Raw genomic sequence first — 14521 nt, forward strand, 5'->3', positions numbered from 1 at the left:
ATCGCAGAAAGTGAAAAATGGATAAAGATGTTGTGGTATTCACTTACAAAGCAATATCACTCAGCAATGAAATCTATGTCATCAGGCCCTTAGCAGCACAATGAGTGGATTCAGGTATGATGATTCTAACTGAAATAAGTCACACAGAAAAAGAAAGATCATAAGATATCAGTAATACACGGAATGGAAACTTGGCTACACAGGAACTGAATTACAGAACAGAACAGGGTCTCAAATTTAGAAAACCAACTTATGCTTGCTTAAGGGTAAAGGTGAGTTGGGGTGCTGCATAAAACCAGAGATTGAAATGAGCACAGATAAAGTTCCTTAAGCCAAATATGGAATAGACAAGAGCTACTCCTTGCTCAACGAAATGGACTCAACACCGCATATTAAACGCCTAAGAATGTACCTGACTAGTAAGTATCGTAAAACCTATGGATTGCTATGTCTCCGAAAGAGAATCAAGCATGTGTACAGGGGCATAAACGCAGCAGTGATAGGATTGGAGAGGTTCGGTGAGCAAATGAAGACCCTTTGAAGTCATATTGCATGGTACCCATTACACGGGTCTCAACTCTCCAGGTTTAAGGTATTCTTCCTTCAGGTAAAACATGCATGTGGAACCCAAGTATGATCAACCATGTGAACGGGAGACGTGTTCAAATATGTCTCAGTTTTCCTCCCCTGGTACTCGGGTGCAACATTCCAGACGCTTTACTAACACTCTCCCCACTTGGAGAGTCAGCGCCTTTAACCTCCTGTTTGGCCCAGTTTGCAATTTCTGCGGAAGATGAACAGGAATAGCGAGAACCAATGAGAGGCTAGCTGGAGGTGTCTGGACGGGCAAATTTAACTCTCATTTCCCACCAGGAAGAGGAAATAACCAAAGGCTCAGCGTGCCGTACCGGAACCAGATTAGGGCCTGAAGCCATCCTGCGGTGTTGCGGCCAACTCAAAAGAAAGCGAGTTGAAGAAAGGAGCTCAGGGGCACTGTAATTCACAAACCTGCAGAGTTATAAATGACAGCTATCGTCCAAAAATAGACTGAAGTAAGGCTGCCAAGAGGACTTGAAAGCGGGGCAGAATTGCAGGAAACCGATTTCAGGAGGTAGACTGGAATTGCATTGAAAGCATAGGAAAAGAGGCAGAACGTCCACAATGATGCACTTGGCCAAAAAGGGCGTATGCGTTTTTTCCTGAATATATTCAGGAAAAAACGCATACGCCCTTTTTGGCCAACCAAGCAAGCTTGCAAAGGAAATCTGCACTACAATGAAGTCTCACTTCCCCCCAGCCAAAAGGGCCATCTGAAAAAAGTGTAAAATCCAGAAAGGCAACAGGCCATTGAGAACTGGGAGCCTTGTTATGCTGATGGGCGGGATGTAAACTGCCAACAGACACTAGGGAGAAGTGTATGGTGTTTCCTGAAACATCTAAAAAACAAAGCAACAGAGCCTAGGGCACTTCCACTTATGGTCCTATAGCTTAGGGAAATTAAAATCAAAAAGACACAGCCACCCCAAAGTTTGGAACAGCTCTGTTTACAAGAACCTCGTTTACAGTACATGTTCAACATCGCAGAAAGTGAAAAATGGATAAAGAAGTTGTGGTATTCACTTACAAAGCAATATCATTCAGCAGTGAAATCTATGTCATCAGGCCCTTAGCAGCACAATGAGTGGATTCAGGTATGATGATTCTAACTGAAATAAGTCACACAGAAAAAGAAACATCATAAGATATCAGTAATACACGGAATGGAAACTAGGCTACACAGGAACTGAATTACAGAACAGAACAGGGTCTCAAATTTAGAAAAACAACTTATGCTTGCTTAAGGGTAAAGGTGAGTTGGGGTGCTGCATAAAACCAGAGATTGAAATGAGCACAGATAAAGTTCCTTAAGCCAAATATGGAATAGACAAGAGCTACTCCTTGCTCAACGAAATGGACTCAACACCGCATATTAAACGCCTAAGAATGTACCTGACTAGTAAGTATCGTAAAACCTATGGATTGCTATGTCTCCGAAAGAGAATCAAGCATGTGTACAGGGGCATAAACGCAGCAGTGATAGGATTGGAGAGGTTCGGTGAGCAAATGAAGACCCTTTGAAGTCATATTGCATGGTACCCATTACACGGGTCTCAACTCTCCAGGTTTAAGGTATTCTTCCTTCAGGTAAAACATGCATGTGGAACCCAAGTATGATCAACCATGTGAATGGGAGACGTGTTCAAATATGTCTCAGTTTTCCTCCCCTGGTACTCGGGTGCAACATTCCAGACGCTTTACTAACACTCTCCCCACTTGGAGAGTCAGCGCCTTTAACCTCCTGTTTGGCCCAGTTTGCAATTTCTGCGGAAGATGAACAGGAATAGCGAGAACCAATGAGAGGCTAGCTGGAGGTGTCTGGACGGGCAAATTTAACTCTCATTTCCCACCAGGAAGAGGAAATAACCAAAGGCTCAGCGTGCCGTACCGGAACCAGATTAGGGCCTGAAGCCATCCTGCGGTGTTGCGGCCAACTCAAAAGAAAGCGAGTTGAAGAAAGGAGCTCAGGGGCACTGTAATTCACAAACCTGCAGAGTTATAAATGACAGCTATCGTCCAAAAATAGACTGAAGTAAGGCTGCCAAGAGGACTTGAAAGCGGGGCAGAATTGCAGGAAACCGATTTCAGGAGGTAGACTGGAATTGCATTGAAAGCATAGGAAAAGAGGCAGAACGTCCACAATGATGCACTTGGCCAAAAAGGGCGTATGCGTTTTTTCCTGAATATATTCAGGAAAAAACGCATACGCCCTTATTGGCCAACCAAGCAAGCTTGCAAAGGAAATCTGCACTACAATGAAGTCTCACTTCCCCCCAGCCAAAAGGGCCATCTGAAAAAAGTGTAAAATCCAGAAAGGCAACAGGCCATTGAGAACTGGGAGCCTTGTTATGCTGATGGGCGGGATGTAAACTGCCAACAGACACTAGGGAGAAGTGTATGGTGTTTCCTGAAACATCTAAAAAACAAAGCAACAGAGCCTAGGGCACTTCCACTTATGGTCCTATAGCTTAGGGAAATTAAAATCAAAAAGACACAGCCACCCCAAAGTTTGGAACAGCTCTGTTTACAAGAACCTCGTTTACAGTACATGTTCAACATCGCAGAAAGTGAAAAATGGATAAAGAAGTTTTGGTATTCACTTACAAAGCAATATCATTCAGCAGTGAAATCTATGTCATCAGGCCCTTAGCAGCACAATGAGTGGATTCAGGTATGATGATTCTAACTGAAATAAGTCACACAGAAAAAGAAACATCATAAGATATCAGTAATACACGGAATGGAAACTTGGCTACACAGGAACTGAATTACAGAACAGAACAGGGTCTCAAATTTAGAAAAACAACTTATGCTTGCTTAAGGGTAAAGGTGAGTTGGGGTGCTGCATAAAACCAGAGATTGAAATGAGCACAGATAAAGTTCCTTAAGCCAAATATGGAATAGACAAGAGCTACTCCTTGCTCAACGAAATGGACTCAACACCGCATATTAAACGCCTAAGAATGTACCTGACTAGTAAGTATCGTAAAACCTATGGATTGCTATGTCTCCGAAAGAGAATCAAGCATGTGTACAGGGGCATAAACGCAGCAGTGATAGGATTGGAGAGGTTCGGTGAGCAAATGAAGACCCTTTGAAGTCATATTGCATGGTACCCATTCCACGGGTTTCAACTACCCAGGTTTAAGGTATTCTTCCTTCAGCTAAAACATGCATGTGGAACCTAGAGTATGATCAACCATGTGATCGGGAGACGTGTTCAAATATGTCTCAGTTTTCCTCCCCTGGTACTCGGGTGCAACATTCCAGACGCTTTACTAACACTCTCCCTAAGTGGAGAGTCAGTCCCTTTAACCTCCTGTTTGGCCCAGTTTGCAATTTCTGCGGAAGATGAACAGGAATAGCGAGAACCAATGAGAGGCTAGCTGGAGGTGTCTGGACGGGCAAATTTAACTCTCATTTCCCACCAGGAAGAGGAATTAACCAAAGGATCAGCATGCCGGACCGGAACCAGATTAGGGCCTGAAGCCATCTTGCGGTGTTGCGGCCAGGTCACAAGAAAGCGAGTTGAAGAAAGGAGCTCAGGGGCACTGTAATTCACAAACCTGCAGAGTTATAAATGACAGCTATCATCCAAAAATAGACTGAAGTAAGGCTGCCAAGAGGACTTGAAAGCGGGGCAGAATTGCAGGAAACCGATTTCAGGAAGTAGACTGGAATTGCATTGAAAGCATAGGAAAAGAGGCAGAACGTCCACAATGATGCACTTGGCCAAAAAGGGCGTATGCGTTTTTTCCTGAATATATTCAGGAAAAAACGCATACGCCCTTTTTGGCCAACCAAGCAAGCTTGCAAAGGAAATCTGCACTACAATGAAGTCTCACTTCCCCCCAGCCAAAAGGGCCATCTGAAAAAAGTGTAAAATCCAGAAAGGCAACAGGCCATTGAGAACTGGGAGCCTTGTTATGCTGATGGGCGGGATGTAAACTGCCAACAGGCACTAGGGAGAAGTGTATGGTGTTTCCTGAAACATCTAAAAAACAAAGCAACAGAGCCTAGGGCACTTCCACTTATGGTCCTATAGCTTAGGGAAATTAAAATCAAAAAGACTCAGCCACCCCAAAGTTTGGAACAGCTCTGTTTACAAGAACCTCGTTTACAGTACAAGTTCAACATCGCAGAAAGTGAAAAATGGATAAAGAAGTTGTGGTATTCACTTACAAAGCAATATCATTCAGCAGTGAAATCTATGTCATCAGGCCCTTAGCAGCACAATGAGTGGATTCAGGTATGATGATTCTAACTGAAATAAGTCACACAGAAAAAGAAACATCATAAGATATCAGTAATACACGGAATGGAAACTTGGCTACACAGGAACTGAATTACAGAACAGAACAGGGTCTCAAATTTAGAAAAACAACTTATGCTTGCTTAAGGGTAAAGGTGAGTTGGGGTGCTGCATAAAACCAGAGATTGAAATGAGCACAGATAAAGTTCCTTAAGCCAAATATGGAATAGACAAGAGCTACTCCTTGCTCAACGAAATGGACTCAACACCGCATATTAAACGCCTAAGAATGTACCTGACTTGTAAGTATCTTAAAACCTAAGAATTGCTATGTCTCCGAAAGAGAATCAAGCATGTGTACAGGGGCATAAACGCAGCAGTGATAGGATTGGAGAGGTTCGGTGAGCAAATGAAGACCCTTTGAAGTCATATTGCATGGTACCCATTACACGGGTCTCAACTCTCCAGGTTTAAGGTATTCTTCCTTCAGGTAAAACATGCATGTGGAACCCAAGTATGATCAACCATGTGAACGGGAGACGTGTTCAAATATGTCTCAGTTTTCCTCCCCTGGTACTCGGGTGCAACATTCCAGACGCTTTACTAACACTCTCCCCACTTGGAGAGTCAGCGCCTTTAACCTCCTGTTTGGCCCAGTTTGCAATTTCTGCGGAAGATGAACAGGAATAGCGAGAACCAATGAGAGGCTAGCTGGAGGTGTCTGGACGGGCAAATTTAACTCTCATTTCCCACCAGGAAGAGGAAATAACCAAAGGCTCAGCGTGCCGTACCGGAACCAGATTAGGGCCTGAAGCCATCCTGCGGTGTTGCGGCCAACTCAAAAGAAAGCGAGTTGAAGAAAGGAGCTCAGGGGCACTGTAATTCACAAACCTGCAGAGTTATAAATGACAGCTATCGTCCAAAAATAGACTGAAGTAAGGCTGCCAAGAGGACTTGAAAGCGGGGCAGAATTGCAGGAAACCGATTTCAGGAGGTAGACTGGAATTGCATTGAAAGCATAGGAAAAGAGGCAGAACGTCCACAATGATGCACTTGGCCAAAAAGGGCGTATGCGTTTTTTCCAAACGCATACGCCCTTTTTGGCCAACCAAGCAAGCTTGCAAAGGAAATCTGCACTACAATGAAGTCTCACTTCCCCCCAGCCAAAAGGGCCATCTGAAAAAAGTGTAAAATCCAGAAAGGCAACAGGCCATTGAGAACTGGGAGCCTTGTTATGCTGATGGGCGGGATGTAAACTGCCAACAGACACTAGGGAGAAGTGTATGGTGTTTCCTGAAACATCTAAAAAACAAAGCAACAGAGCCTAGGGCACTTCCACTTATGGTCCTATAGCTTAGGGAAATTAAAATCAAAAAGACACAGCCACCCCAAAGTTTGGAACAGCTCTGTTTACAAGAACCTCGTTTACAGTACAAGTTCAACATCGCAGAAAGTGAAAAATGGATAAAGAAGTTGTGGTATTCACTTACAAAGAAATATCATTCAGCAGTGAAATCTATGTCATCAAGCCCTTAGCAGCACAATGAGTGGATTCAGGTATGATGATTCTAACTGAAATAAGTCACACAGAAAAAGAAACATCATAAGATATCAGTAATACACGGAATGGAAACTTGGCTACACAGGAACTGAATTACAGAACAGAACAGGGTCTCAAATTTAGAAAAACAACTTATGCTTGCTTAAGGGTAAAGGTGAGTTGGGGTGCTGCATAAAACCAGAGATTGAAATGAGCACAGATAAAGTTCCTTAAGCCAAATATGGAATAGACAAGAGCTACTCCTTGCTCAACGAAATGGACTCAACACCGCATATTAAACGCCTAAGAATGTACCTGACTTGTAAGTATCTTAAAACCTAAGAATTGCTATGTCTCCGAAAGAGAATCAAGCATGTTTACAGGGGCATAAACGCAGCAGTGATAGGATTGGAGAGGTTCGGTGAGCAAATGAAGACCCTTTGAAGTCATATTGCATGGTACCCATTCCACGGGTTTCAACTACCCAGGTTTAAGGTATTCTTCCTTCAGCTAAAACATGCATGTGGAACCTAGAGTATGATCAACCATGTGATCGGGAGACGTGTTCAAATATGTCTCAGTTTTCCTCCCCTGGTACTCGGGTGCAACATTCCAGACGCTTTACTAACACTCTCCCTAAGTGGAGAGTCAGTCCCTTTAACCTCCTGTTTGGCCCAGTTTGCAATTTCTGCGGAAGATGAACAGGAATAGCGAGAACCAATGAGAGGCTAGCTGGAGGTGTCTGGACGGGCAAATTTAACTCTCATTTCCCACCAGGAAGAGGAATTAACCAAAGGCTCAGCATGCCGGACCGGAACCAGATTAGGGCCTGAAGCCATCTTGCGGTGTTGCGGCCAGGTCACAAGAAAGCGAGTTGAAGAAAGGAGCTCAGGGGCACTGTAATTCACAAACCTGCAGAGTTATAAATGACAGCTATCGTCCAAAAATAGACTGAAGTAAGGCTGCCAAGAGGACTTGAAAGCGGGGCAGAATTGCAGGAAACCGATTTCAGGAGGTAGACTGGAATTGCATTGAAAGCATAGGAAAAGAGGCAGAACGTCCACAATGATGCACTTGGCCAAAAAGGGCGTATGCGTTTTTTCCTGAATATATTCAGGAAAAAACGCATACGCCCTTTTTGGCCAACCAAGCAAGCTTGCAAAGGAAATCTGCACTACAATGAAGTCTCACTTCCCCCCGGTCAAAAGGGCCATCTGAAAAAAGTGTAAAATCCAGAAAGGCAGGACAGGCCATGGAGAACTGGGAGCCTTGTTATGCTGATGGGCGGGATGTAATTTGCCAACAACCACTCGGGAGAAGTGTATGGTGTTTCCTGAAACATCTAAAAAACAAAGCAACAGAACCTAGGGCACTTCCACTTATGGTCCTATAGCTTAGGGAAATTAAAATCAAAAAGACACAGCCACCCCAAAGTTTGGAACGGCTCTGTTTACAAGAACCTCATTTACAGTACAAGTTCAACATCGCAGAAAGTGAAAAATGGATAAAGAAGTTGTGGTATTTACTTACAAAGCAATATCACTCAGCAATGAAATCTGTGTCATCAGGCCCTTAGCAGCACAATGAGTGGATTCAGGTATGATGATCCTAACTGAAGTAAGTCACACAGAAAAAGAAACATCATAAGATATCAGTAATACACGGAATGGAAACTTGGCTACACAGGAACTGAATTACAGAACAGAACAGGGTCTCAAATTTAGAAAACCAACATATGCTTGCTTAAGGGTAAAGGTGAGTTGGGGTGCTGCATAAAACCAGAGATTGAAATGAGCACAGATAAAGTTCCTTAAGTCAAATATGGAATAGACAAGAGCTACTCCTTGCTCAACGAAATGGACTCAACACCGCATATTAAACGCCTAAGAATGTACCTGACTAGTAAGTATCTTAAAACCTATGGATTGCTATGTCTCCGAAAGAGAATCAAGCATGTGTACAGGGGCATAAACGCAGCAGTGATAGGATTGGAGAGGTTCGGTGAGCAAATGAAGACCCTTTGAAGTCATATTGCATGGTACCCATTACACGGGTCTTAACTCTCCAGGTTTAAGGTATTCTTCCTTCAGCTAAAACATGCATGTGGAACCCAAGTATGATCAACCATGTGAACGGGAGACGTGTTCAAATATGTCTCAGTTTTCCTCCCCTGGTACTCGGGTGCAACATTCCAGACGCTTTACTAACACTCTCCCCACTTGGAGAGTCAGCGCCTTTAACCTCCTGTTTGGCCCAGTTTGCAATTTCTGCGGAAGATGAACAGGAATAGCGAGAACCAATGAGAGACTAGCTGGAGGTGTCTGGACGGGCAAATTTAACTCTCATTTCCCACCAGGAAGAGGAAATAACCAAAGGCTCAGCGTGCCGTGCCGGAACCAGATTAGGGCCTGAAGCCATCCTGCGGTGTTGCGGCCAGGTCACAAGAAAGCGAGTTGAAGAAAGGAGCTCAGGGGCACTGTAATTCACAAACCTGCAGAGTTATAAATGACAGCTATCGTCCAAAAATAGACTGAAGTAAGGCTGCGAAGAGGACTTGAAAGCGGGGCAGAATTGCAGGAAACCGATTTCAGGAGGTAGACTGGAATTGCATTGAAAGCATAGGAAAAGAGGCAGAACGTCCACAATGATGCACTTGGCCAAAAAGGGTGTATGCGTTTTTTCCTGAATATATTCAGGAAAAAACGCATACGCCCTTTTTGGCCAACCAAGCAAGCTTGCAAAGGAAATCTGCACTACAATGAAGTCTCACTTCCCCCCGGTCAAAAGGGCCATCTGAAAAAAGTGTAAAATCCAGAAAGGCAGAACAGGCCATGGAGAACTGGGAGCCTTGTTATGCTGATGGGCGGGATGTAAATTGCCAACAGACACTCCGGAGAAGTGTATGGTGTTTCCTGAAACATCTAAAAAACAAAGCAACAGAGCCTAGGGCACTGCCACTTATGGTCCTATAGCTTAGGGAAATTAAAATCAAAAAGACACAGCCACCCCAAAGTTTGGGACGCCTCTGTTTACAAGAACCTCGTTTAGAGTACAAGTTCAACATCGCAGAAAGTGAAAAATGGATAAAGAAGTTGTGGTATTTACTTACAAAGCAATATCACTCAGCAATGAAATCTATGTCATCAGGCACTTAGCATCACAATGAGTGGATTCAGGTATGATGATTCTAACTGAAGTAAGTCACACAGAAAAAGAAACATCATAAGATATCAGTAATACACGGAATGTAAACTTGGCTACACAGGAACTGAATTACAGAACAGAACAGGGTCTCAAATTTAGAAAACCAACTTATGCTTGCTTAAGGGTAAAGGTGAGTTGGGGTGCTGCATAAAACCAGAGATTGAAATGAGCACAGATTAAGTTCCTTAAGTCAAATATGGAATAGACAAGAGCTACTCCTTGCTCAACGAAATGGACTCAACATCGCATATTAAACGCCTAAGAATGTACCTGACTAGTAAGTATCGTAAAACCTATGGATTGCTATGTCTCCAAAAGAGAATCAAGCATGTGTACAGGGACATAAACGCAGCAGTGATAGGATTGGAGAGGTTCGGTGAGCAAATGAAGACCCTTTGAAGTCATATTGCATGGTACCCATTACACGGGTCTTAACTCTCCAGGTTTAAGGTATTCTTCCTTCAGCTAAAACATGCATGTGGAACCCAAGTATGATCAACCATGTGAACGGGAGACGTGTTCAAATATGTGTCAGTTTTCCTCCCCTGGTACTCGGGTGCAACATTCCAGACGCTTTACTAACACTCTCCCCACTTGGAGAGTCAGCGCCTTTAACCTCCTGTTTGGCCCAGTTTGCAATTTCTGCGGAAGATGAACAGGAATAGCGAGAACCAATGAGAGGCTAGCTGGAAGTGTCTGGACGGGCAAATTTAACTCTCATTTCCCACCAGGAAGAGGAAATAACCAAAGGCTCAGCGTGCCATACCGGAAACAGATTAGGGCCTGAAGCCATCCTGCGGTGTTGAGGCCAGGTCACAAGAAAGCCAGTTGAAGAAAGGAGCTCAGGGGCACTGTAATTCACAAACCTGCAGAGTTATAAATGACAGCTATCGTCCAAAAATAGACTGAAGTAAGGCTGCCAAGAGGACTTGAAAGCAGGGCAGAATTGCAGGAAACCAATTTCAGGAGGTAGACTGGAATTGCATTGAAAGCATAGGAAAAGAGGCAGAACGTCCACAATGATGCACTTGGCCAAAAAGGGCGTATGCGTTTTTTCCTGAATATATTCAGGAAAAAACGCACACGCCCTTTTTGGCCAACCAAGCAAGCTTGCAAAGGAAATCTGCACTACAATGAAGTCTCACTTCCCCCCGGTCAAAAGGGCCATCTGAAAAAAGTGTAAAATCCAGAAAGGCAGGACAGGCCATGGAGAACTGGGAGCCTTGTTATGCTGATGGGCGGGATGTAAATTGCCAACAACCACTCGGGAGAAGTGTATGGTGTTTCCTGAAACATCTAAAAAACAAAGCAACAGAACCTAGGGCACTTCCACTTATGGTCCTATAGCTTAGGGAAATTAAAATAAAAAAGACACAGCCACACCAAAGTTTGGAACGGCTCTGTTTACAAGAACCTCGTTTACAGTACAAGTTCAACATCGCAGAAAGTGAAAAATGGATAAAGAAGTTGTGGTATTTACTTACAAAGCAATATCACTCAGCAATGAAATCTGTGTCATCAGGCCCTTAAGAGCACAATGAGTGGATTCAGGTATGATGATTCTAACTGAAGTAAGTCACACAGAAAAAGAAACATCATAAGATAACAGTAATACACGGAATGTAAACTTGGCTACACAGGAACTGAATTACAGAACAGAACAGGGTCTTAAATTTAGAAAACCAACTTATGCTTGCTTAAGGGTAAAGGTGAGTTGGGGTGCTGCATAAAACCAGAGATTGAAATGAGCACAGATAAAGTTCCTTAAGTCAAATATGGAATAGACAAGAGCTACTCCTTGCTCAACGAAATGGACTCAACACCACATATTAAACGCCTAAGAATATACCTGACTAGTAAGTATCTTAAAACCTATGGATTGCTATGTCTCCGAAGGAGAATCAAGCATGTGTACAGGGGCATAACCGCAGCAGTGATAGGATTGGAGAGGTTCGGTGAGCAAATGAAGACCCTTTGAAGTCATATTGCATGGTACCCATTACACGGGTCTTAACTCTCCAGGTTTAAGGTATTCTTCCTTCAGCTAAAACATGCATGTGGAACCCAAGTATGATCAACCATGTGAACGGGAGACGTGTTCAAATATGTCTCAGTTTTCCTCCCCTGGTACTCGGGTGCAACATTCCAGACGCTTTACTAACACTCTCCCCACTTGGAGAGTCAGCGCCTTTAACCTCCTGTTTGGCCCAGTTTGCAATTTCTGCGGAAGATGAACAGGAATAGCGAGAACCAATGAGAGACTAGCTGGAGGTGTCTGGACGGGCAAATTTAACTCTCATTTCCCACCAGGAAGAGGAAATAACCAAAGGCTCAGCGTGCCGTGACGGAACCAGATTAGGGCCTGAAGCCATCCTGCGGTGTTGCGGCCAGGTCACAAGAAAGCAAGTTGAAGAAAGGAGCTCAGGGGCACTGTAATGCACAAACCTGCAGAGTTATAAATGACAGCTATCGTCCAAAAATAGACTGAAGTAAGGCTGCCAAGACGACTTGAAAGCGGGGCAGAATTGCAGGAAACCGATTTCAGGAGGTAGACTGGAATTACATTGAAAGCATAGGAAAAGAGGCAGAACGTCCACAATGATGCACTTGGCCAAAAAGGGCGTATGCGTTTTTTCTTGAATATATTCAGGAAAAAACGCATACGCCCTTTTTGGCCAACCAAGCAAGCTTGCAAAGGAAATCTGCACTACAATGAAGTCTCACTTCTCCCCGGTCAAAAGGGCCATCTGAAAAAAGTGTAAAATCCAGAAAGGCAGGACAGGCCATGGAGAACAGGGAGCCTTGTTATGCTGATGGGCGGGATGTAAATTGCCAACAACCACTAGGGAGAAGTGTATGGTGTTTCCTGAAACATCTAAAAAACAAAGCAACAGAACCTAGGGCACTTCCACTTATGGTCCTATAGCTTAGGGAAATTAAAATCAAAAAGACACAGCCACCCCAAAGTTTGGGACGCCTCTGTTTACAAGAACCTCGTTTACAGTACAAGTTCAACATCGCAGAAAGTGAAAAATGGATAAAGAAGTTGTGGTATTTACTTACAAAGCAATATCACTCAGCAATGAAATCTATGTCATCAGGCCCTTAGCAGCACAATGAGTGGATTCAGGTATGATGATTCTAACTGAAATAAGTCACACAGAAAAAGAAACATCATAAGATATCAGTAATACACGGAATGTAAACTTGGCTACACAGGAACTGAATTACAGAACAGAACAGGGTCTCAAATTTAGAAAACCAACTTATGCTTGCTTAAGGGTAAAGTTGAGTTGGGGTGCTGCATAAAACCAGAGATTGCAATGAGCACAGATAAAGTTCCTTAAGTCAAATATGGAATAGACAAGAGCTACTCCTTGCTCAACGAAATGGACTCAACACCGCATATTAAACGCCTAAGAATGTACCTGACTAGTAAGTATCGTAAAACCTATGGATTGCTATGTCTCCGAAAGAGAATCAAGCATGTGTACAGGGGCATAAACGCAGCAGTGATAGGATTGGAGAGGTTCGGTGAGCAAATGAAGACCCTTTGAAGTCATATTGCATGGTACCCATTCCACGGGTTTCAACTACCCAGGTTTAAGGTATTCTTCCTTCAGCTAAAACATGCATGTGGAACCTACAGTATGATCAACCATGTGATCGGGAGACGTGTTCAAATATGTCTCAGTTTTCCTCCCCTGGTCCTCGGGTGCAACATTCCAGACGCTTTACTAAGACTCTCCCCACTTGGAGAGTCAGTGCCTTTAACCTCCTGTTTGGCCCAGTTTGCAATTTCTGCGGAAGATGAACAGGAATAGCGAGAACCAATGAGAGGCTAGCTGGAGGTGTCTGGACGGGCAAATTTGACTCTCATTTCCGACCAGGAAGAGGAATTAACCAAAGGCTCAGCATGCCGGGCCGGAACCAGATTAGGGCCTGAAGCCATCCTGCGGTGTTGCGGCCAGGTCACAAGAAAGCGAGTTGAAGAAAGGAGCTCAGGAGCACTGTAATTCACAAACCTGCAGAGTTATAAATGACAGCTATCGTCCAAAAATAGACTGAAGTAAGGCTGTCAAGAGGACTTGAAAGCGGGGCAGAATTGCAGGAAACCGATTTCAGGAGGTAGACTGGAATTGCATTGAAAGCATAGGAAAAGAGGCAGAACGTCCACAATGATGCACTTGGCCAGGAAGGGAGTATGCGTTTTTTCCTGAATATATTCAGGAAAAAACGCATACGCCCTTTTTGGCCAACCAAGCAAGCTTGCAAAGGAAATCTGCACTACAATGAAGTCTCACTTCCCCCCGGTCAAAAGGGCCATCTGAAAAAAGTGTAAAATCCAGAAAGGCAACAGGCCATTGAGAACTGGGAGCCTTGTTATGCTGATGGGCGGGATGTAAATTGCCAACAGACACTTGGGAGAAGTGTATGGTGTTTCCTGAAACATCTAAAAAACAAAGCAACAGAGCCTAGGGCACTTCCACTTATGGTCCTATAGCTTAGGGAAATTAAAATCAAAAAGACACAGCCACCCCAAAGTTTGGGACGCCTCTGTTTACAAGAACCTCGTTTACAGTACAAGTTCAACATCGCAGAAAGTGAAAAATGGATAAAGAAGTTGTGGTATTTACTTACAAAGCAATATCACTCAGCAATGAAATCTATGTCATCAGGCCGTTAGCATCACAATGAGTGGATTCAGGTATGATGATTCTAACTGAAATAAGTCACACAGAAAAAGAAACATCATAAGATATCAGTAATACACGGAATGTAAACTTGGCTACACAGGAACTGAATTACAGAACAGAACAGGGTCTCAAATTTAGAAAACCAACTTATGCTTGCTTAAGGGTAAAGGTGAGTTAGGGTGCTGCATAAAACCAGAGATTGAAATGAGCACAGATAAAGTTCCTTAAGTC

At 43.6% G+C, this 14521-nt stretch overlaps 1 long non-coding RNA gene across 1 annotated transcript; it reads right to left on the minus strand.

The window, feature by feature from the left end:
- Window positions 1-3198: 3198 nt before the first annotated feature.
- Window positions 3199-14302, minus strand: LOC307181465. The gene is made up of 3 exons (XR_013826831.1): window positions 14235-14302; window positions 4780-4861; window positions 3199-3283 (listed from the first exon to the last, which is right to left on the minus strand). It is a non-coding gene; the product is annotated as an uncharacterized lncRNA (long non-coding RNA).
- Between the last annotated feature and the right edge of the window lie 219 nt (window positions 14303-14521).

The sequence above is a fragment of the Stenella coeruleoalba genome (genome assembly GCF_951394435.1).
Source record: "Stenella coeruleoalba genome assembly, contig: scaffold_389, whole genome shotgun sequence".
NCBI lineage: Eukaryota > Metazoa > Chordata > Mammalia > Artiodactyla > Delphinidae > Stenella > Stenella coeruleoalba.